The sequence below is a fragment of the Physeter macrocephalus genome, chromosome 20 (assembly GCF_002837175.3).
Source record: "Physeter macrocephalus isolate SW-GA chromosome 20, ASM283717v5, whole genome shotgun sequence".
In the NCBI taxonomy this organism is placed as follows: domain Eukaryota; kingdom Metazoa; phylum Chordata; class Mammalia; order Artiodactyla; family Physeteridae; genus Physeter; species Physeter macrocephalus.
In genome coordinates, this window is record NC_041233.1 from 58,768,890 (window position 1) to 58,777,324 (window position 8,435).

The following is an 8,435-nucleotide window of genomic DNA, read 5'->3' on the forward strand; positions in this document are numbered from 1 at the left end:
TATAGATTCCTTCTAGTGTATTTTTCATTTCAGTTATTGTATTGTTCATCTCTGTTTGTTTGTTCTTTAATTCTTATAGGTCTTTGTTAAACATTTCTTTCACCTTCTCGATCTTTGCCTCCATTCTTTTTCCAAGGTCCTGGATCATCTTCAGTATCATTATTCTGAATTCTTTTTCTGGAAGATTGCCTATCTCCACTTCATTTAATTGTTTTTCTGGGGTTTTATCTTGTTCCTTCATGTGGTACATCATCCTCTGCCTTTTCATTTTGTCTATTTTTCTGTGAATGTGATATTCATTCCACAGGCTGCAGGATTGTAGTTCTTCTCGCTTCTGCTGTTTGCCCTCTGGTGGATGCGGCTATCTAAGAGGCTTGTGGAAGCTTCCTGATGGGAGGGACTGGTGGTGGGTAGAGCTGGGTGTTGCTCTGGTGGGCAGAGCTCAGTAAAACTTTAATCCACTTGTCTGCTGATGGGTGGGGCTGAGTTCCCTCCCTGTTGGTTGTTTGGCCTGAGGTGACCCAGCACTGGAGGCTACCAGTGCTTTGGTGGGGCTAATGGCAGACTCTGGGAGGGCTCGTGCCAAGGAGCACCTCCCAGAACTTCTGCCACCAGTGTCCCTCTCCCCACAGTGAGCCACAGCCGCCCCCTGCCTCTGCAGGAAACCCTCCAACACTAGCAGGTAGGTCTGGCTCCGTCTCCTATGGGGTCACAGCTCCTCCCTGGGTCCTCATGCGCACACCACTCTGTGCTTGCCCTCCAAGAGTGGAGTCTCTGTTTCCCCCAGTCCCGTTGAAGTCCTGCAATCAAACCCTGCCAGCCTTCAAAGTCTGATTCTCTGAGAATTCCTCCTCCCATTGCCGGACCCCCAGGTTGGGAAGCCTGACGTGGGGCTCAGAACCTTCACTCCAGTGGGTGGACTTCTGTGGTATAATTGTTCTCCAGTTTGTGAGTCACCCACCCAGCAGTCATGGGATTTGATTTTATTGTGATTGCACCCCTCCTACCATCTCATTGCGGCCTCTCCTCTGTCTTTGGATGTGAGGTATCTTTCTTGGTGAGTTCCAGTGTCTTCCTGTCGATGACTGTTCAGCAGTTAGTTGTGATTCCGTTGCTCTCACAGGAGGAAGTGAGCACACGTCCTTCTACTCTGCCACCTTGAACCAATCGCATTCTGGATAATAATTTAACTAGCTTAACTTGGTGAAGATTTCTGAGAATGAATTGGCAGAAGGCACATGATAAAAAGTTCTTCAAAATGATAAGAATCTTTTCCTTCTTTGAAAATGAGGCTATACTTCTGCAGACCGAGATGTCTAGGTAGAACATGGGCAGCAGTAATAGAATTTTCCTCTACTATAATGATTCTTAACTTTTTTGGGATTAAACACTCCTTGGAGAAAGCTATGGATCCTCTTCCCAAAAAAGAATACACACACAAAACTGTAAAGATCAAGGGGCTTATGACTCCTTTAGGACTATCTATTTGGGGTATCCAGGAGTCCATGGATGCCAGGTTGAGATTCCCTAATGCCATGCCAGGTTCCAGGACGGAGACTGCAAATGAGGGGATATATGGATGCAATTCACAGCTGGTGCTAGTGGTTGAAGCTAGAGCTTGCTCAATCCTGAACAATACTGTCATTCTTAGTCCATCTGGCCAAGGGCAGTTTCATGCCACTTGAAGATACATTAGTGGTACTGCTAGTGAAAAAAGATGTTAGTTGCACGCTAACAATGAGAGTTTTGTTGTAATCAAAACATCTTTCAGGGCCTATTAAGGAACAACAGTCTCATCAATACACGGGTTTGTAATGTAGATGTTGGTTGCCCCTTCTAAGAATAGTACTAGATGGTTAATGGATCCTTCTCTATGCAAGACCAGAGTCCTTTCATTAATTTATATAATTTCTGGCTCTGACTCATTTATATCTCCTATTTTCAGTGAGTTGCCACTAATTGCCATGAGCTCATTTATAAAAGAGAGACATTAAAATTATATTATGGGGGACTTCCCTGGTGGTGCAGTGGTTAAGAATCCGCCTGCCAATGTAGGGGACATAGGTTCAAGCCCTGGTCCGGGAAGATCCCACATGCCACAGAGCAACTAAGCCCATGTGCCACAACTACTGAGCCTGCACTCTAGAGCCTGCGAGCCACAACTACTGAGCCCTCGTGCCACAACTACTGAAGCCTGCGCACCTAGAGCCTGTGCCCCGCAACAAGGGAAGCCACCACAATGAGAAGCCCGCGCACCGCAACAAAGAGTAGCCCCTGCTCGCCGTAACTAGAGAAAGCCCGCCCGCAACAACAAAGACCCAATGCAGCCAAAAAAAAAGTGTATTTGTAAAAAAAGAAAGAAAGAAAGAATGGCAGAAGTAACACTGTGATTAAAAAAAAAAGCATATTATGGAGTTGATAAATTATTAAATCAGAACAATTATAGTAACAGGGAAACATGGTGTTCAGACTCATAAGTCAGGGACAAGAAGGAAAGGGAAGCAGCAACATCAACTGTTATGATGGAACAGGACAACAAAGTGAGTCTGTGAGATTGTGGGGAAGCCTGTCCACAAAGCACATTAATGATCTCCAATATGACTTTCAGAGTCACTAGGCAATGTGATCCTCTGCATCCTGAGATGTATTAATAACAGCTATTATTTATTCAGTACCTACTTACTATGTGCCAGCCACTGTACTAGGCAGTAAACATAGAATGATCTCATTTAAGCCTCACAACCCTCGTTAGGTGTAGTATTTGTATACCCATTTGACAAATGAAGGAATAGATCCTTGGGATGACCAGGTTAAAACCCTTGTCTGATGCCGCATAGTGAGTAACAGAGCTGGGAGTTGAACCCTGGTCTTCTGACTCTACAATGCTTGCTTTTCTTTCCTTCGTTGTCTTTCTATGTAAAAGAAAGTCCACTCACTTGAGGGAATAAAAATCTTTCTTTTTATCTTCTTTTCACCCCTTCCTCACCAGGTTTCACTGAAGGTTTCTCTGCCCCAGAAATCCTTGGCAACACCAAGTCCCAAAGGCAAACTGCTATACTTTGCAGACTTCCTGAGCCTACTGCCTTCCTGTATTGCAGTAAGGTGGTGGCAGACCAAAACTGGGCTCTGGGCCCATCCAATCATGAGTCTCCTCTTGCTCCTGCTAAAAGTTATATAGAATTGGGGGCTACTTACCTATTTTTTAAAAAGGAGTTTAAAAAAATAATTTAAAGGACTTCTGTAGCTCAGTATCAAAGAGCGTGGAAATAAGGGGATATTACAGAAGGGACCACTCCTCAAGGGGTAATAAATCCAGGATACTTATAATTCATTTTACTGTACTGGCTAAAGAGGAGGGCAAGATTTGAACAATAGTCTGGAAGCTAGAGTCCAAATTTTACCTCCAGAGATAATGCAAATTACACAAAGTCCTGGGGATGAACTTCTAGAACTTACCTGTGAACATAAGCAGGGAGCCCAGAACCACCATTCACAGATCTAAAGGCAAACGTGAGACAGTTTTTGAAATGTATTTAAGATCCATCAGAACTGGAAGCACATTGGTAGTTGCTAGGGCTGGAAAAAGGGGGTATAGGGATGAGGTTTTACTGTTGAATGATGGGAATGTTTTGGAACTAGATAGAGGTGGTAGCTACACAACATTGCGAATGTACTAAATGCCACTGAATTATTCACTTTAAAATGATTAATTTTATGTCATGTAAATTCACCTCAATTTTAAAAATCCATTGATAGACGATTTATGAAACTATCAGAAAAATATAATTATGAAGTCTACCATACCTTCTGCTCCAGCTGAGACCATTATGTACAGCCACCTGGGTCAACCCAGTTAGAAGCAATTCCATTAGGACAACATAAGCCAGATCTAATAAGAGTAGTATTGATTTCAAAACAGAGCCTGGAGAAAAAGCCAGAAATCTCCCTGGATGTAAACGAAAGAAAGAAAAGCTAGAAATGTTGCTTGCTTATGAGTAGTGATCACTGATTTCCAACTAGTTTTATTTTTATTATTATATCGTCAGAAATCTCAAAGTTGCTTTTAAGCAACATCTAAATCATGAGAATACATTTTGTTTCTTAGAACCAAATAAATTGGTATACCTGAAAGCACAGTACTAATGTAAAATGGAAATAACTGAGGGGAGCTTTGCAGGGCCTTAAAACAGAGCTCCTATGTGAAATTTTATTTTTCTTTATAGACAATACATTACTGGCTTTGCTGCATATTCAGATTTAATGTACAGGTTAGACTGATGTCACCCATGCCTTTTGCTATTTTCAAATATCTCACATGGCTATGCCATTTGCAGATGGGGTGAGTGCTCCTGAATCCAGCCAAACAAAGGACTGTTTTTATTACATTACCAACCCCTGCCACATATACTTAAAGGGAGAAAGGAATGGTTACTATGTAGATCAAAAGGCTTCTCTACTCCTCTGTCCAACTCCTAGAAGATGACTTCGTTGCCCTCATGTTTTATGCTATTTCACAAGCTCACTAGGTGGGGGTGGGGACGAGCTAAAATTTATAAATTCTTTGTTTCAATCCCTTGAAATATACACACACATCCACACACACCAGGATTGTCATAAAACAGTGAGTCACACCACAGATATTTGAAGAATTATGTTTCTACAGTGCTTCAGTGATTCTGAATAAAATAAAATAGAGAAAGCTCAGGCTACAAAGAAAAATGAAGATTGATCTTGGAAGGGTCTCCAGGCTCCCTTCCTCATTGATTAATTACTGTAGATCACCACATGGCTACTCTCTCCCCTGATAAGACAAGTGGTCTCTGTTCCGAGACACTTCATTCCAGTTTTATCACGTTTTCCTAGGGGTTAGAGAATGCTCAGCAGAGTGTAACCAAAATCATTAATATGAGGGCTGGAATTTTGGAATACAATCAGTAGCAGGTCTAGTTAATTGCTGATTATTACGCAGGGCAAAAAAAGCATTTTTCCTTAGAAGGGCTTATTAAAACAAATTTAACTCAGATTTATCTGCTATGCCATAAGCATGAATAAATGAAAGGGGTAACTTCCATCTCCCATGATTTCCTGGCATAAGGATTCATACATGACATACAGAATTCTTGATGTCCTTTAGGGCTAGACAATCTTTTATCTTTATCTTAAGCCAGATGTAAGCTCAGCAAAAGGAACTCCTTTCTGGCAACTGAAATCGTCCATGGACTGATCTAGTCTGTGAAGTAGAAACAGCAGAGGTAAGATTAGAATTAAGGTGAAAGCAGAATTCAAGTCCATCTTCAGAGCCTGTATCCCCACCCCTCGTCCAGTAATTAATAGAAGGAAGTGAATACAGAAAATATGTAAGAAAGAAAAAAGGGGGAAAAAGATGGTTTAACATCAATCTTTTAATAATGATGGACCTACTTATTCATTAGAAGCTAACTCAGCAAAGTAATCTAAGAAGTGACTCTATAGGGACCATATTTGAATTTGAAAATAAACTATATGCCAACTACTCTTCTGAGTGCCTTAGTTCTCATAAGTCTTTGAGTTAGGTACCATGTCCCAGTTTACAGATATGGGAAACTAAAGCTCAGAGAAGTTATATAACATGTTCAAGATCACACAGCTTGAAAATAGCAAAGCTGGAAGTCAAATCTGTGAGTCTGGCTTCACAATTCATGTCCTTAACCAGTGTGAAATACTGCCTCTGTGTCTTTTGGGGGGTAAAATGTGTTCCTGGCAAACATTGTCTTCTTCACCTTCTGATTTGAAATGTTATTTAACCAGCTTTTCTTTTGGGAGAACACTTTCTTAGAAGCAGAAGAAAAAAACTTCTCACTTAAATGAAAATAGTATCACAATTATAACCTCTGTAAAACCATAGACACCAACAAACTGAAATCAAAATTCAGTAAAGATCAAACCATAATATCCATTCTATGTAAGTAAATACTTGGCAAGCTTTCAGAAGATCAATATGGTATTTCATTTATGCATGGACTATTAATGTCAATCGATAATAAAATTTAAATTTCATCAGTCCAGTTTTGAAGAGAGGCCAAAAATAAAACTCATGTACACGACAACATGTTGAAAAAGGTTAAAAATGAGGACCTACCTTTTGGTCATGATCTGCTGAAGACAGCAAAAATAAACATTCAGAACCAGCATCTGCTTGAATCTTCTCTACTGCTAGGGCTTTCCAAGATAACAAAATACACCACAGAGGTTGCAACTATTAGAACTTGAAAGGGAAAAAATTTTTTAATTAGTCACACATATATCTAATAAGCAATTATGACCTGGTCATCCTACAAGAATATTCATCTAGGATTGAATCACTGAGATTATACTTTGGGTAGACCGAATAGGACAAGTAAACTGGTCAATGGCATTACTTTCAAGAATTCAAAGCCAAAGTTGCTGTAGGAGAGTCACTGTGTGAGTGTGTGCAAGGTCTGTGTCAACTTTGAGTCCAGAGGAGAGATTGTCAGAAACTAGATAAGAATGTATTTCACTCCATCAGGAAGGAAGGGCAATGCAGTGGAAGCAGAGGGGAAGCTCAGTGAAGCCCAAGGTCAGAGGAAATGACGATACCAGAGAGAAAAGATTGGGATGGCATTTAGGGAGGAACTGAGAAACCTGCCAAGCACACATTCTGCCGAACTACTATTACCACAGCCCAGCCCTCTGGGCATCTTTGCTCAGAGAGGGCTTAAACAAAAACAGAGGGACCTGCAAGATGTACCAACCAAACAAATCTTTCTCTAGCCATTGAAGTTAGGTTCTGGAGTCTGCACTTCATATAGTCTCATTTCTGCAGATTTGGGTATTTAGTTCTGTTTCTGCTTATGTTCCTAGCAAAAATCCCTCTTGAAAAAAATTTGATCTTAACTAAAGTAAATGCATGCTGCTGGTGACGGCAGTAAGGCTAACTCAAGGCAACAAGACAGGGCATTTGTCTGTTCTTACTTGTGCTTTTTCCCTCATCTAAGTCTTTGACCCTCTGGTTATTTGAACACAGCTATCATGTATTGCCTCTCACCGCTAAGTTTTTTGCTTCTCCGACATAGAAGCAATTGCTCAATGCTTGCTCTTTTTTTGTTTCTGAGTCTATCCCTCTGACTGTTCCCTATCCCACTGCCTTCCCATCTGTCAGTATCCTTGAGGTATGCTACCCAGAACTGGATACAAGATGCATTGGAGATTAAAAGTATCAACTCCCTTGATATGAAACTGTATTTCTGTTGATGTAGCCAAGGTCACATTGGCTTTGGAAGTACAGATTTTTAAACCGGTCAATCAGCATTCTTACTTAGTTTACTGTCTGGTAGTAACAAGTCAAATAAAAATAACCAGATATAAATTCATTCTTTGGGACTCTTGGAGGTCAAGTCCAGGAGGGAGGGAAAAAAGAAAGTGTGGAGCTCTTTGTGACTCTTACAGTATTTACCAGTATCTGCCCTTTAAAATTCTGAGAGATGTGTATAACCCACAGGCTGCAAGTTCCTTGAAGGTAGACCACCTCCCTTTAGTGTTGTCCATACAAGTGATATTCTTTTGACTTCTTTATTGCAGAAATGTTTATCAAATAATTACATTTAATAGTCTACTTAAAAAAAGTTTCCCCATGTTACTATAAATCCTAACTTCTGAGCCCTCGGAATATCCTGTCTTTGTATGCCTGAGACCGTGGGCTGCACCAGATAGTTTATGCTGACAATGTGATTTATGGTGAATGCCCATTTTTGTACACCTGGGGCTCTGGGACATGCCATATCAGTTTGACTACTGGGAGGGTGCTGGGGTATCAATGCTGCATGCTTATGTGACTGACTCCAATAAAAACTCTGGACTCTAGGGCTCAGGGGAGCTTTCATGGTTGGCAACACTTCACACATGTCACACATCATTGTTGGGAGAATTAAACACTCTCCCTGCATCTCCACTGGGAGAGGACAAACAGCAGCTCATGCCTGGTTTCTCCTGGACTCTACCCTATACATCTTTTCCCATTGCTGATTTTAATCTGTATTCTTTCATGGTAATAAACTATAACCAAGAGTATAATAGCTTTCTGGGTCCCATGAGTCCTTCTTGTGAACCATTAAAGCTGAGAGTGGTCTTGGGGATCCCCAACACAGATGTTAACATGGGACAAGAATAAAAATAGTAAGCAATTTGTGCAAGAAACATTTAAGAGGCAATGAGCTCCATAGTTGCTATTCTGTCCACTGTCAAATAAAGGCATCTAGTATAACCAGTGAAGGTAAAGATGTTTATAAAATATCTATTTGATGGCACAGTTTAACTTTGATTTGTCTATGTCGTCTCTTAAAGAGTTTTGGTTATTTTTTAAAATTCCACAATAAATAGAAACATTTCAAAATAGGTTAAAATAAATTTTTATTAAAAAAATTGTATTAAATGTTAGA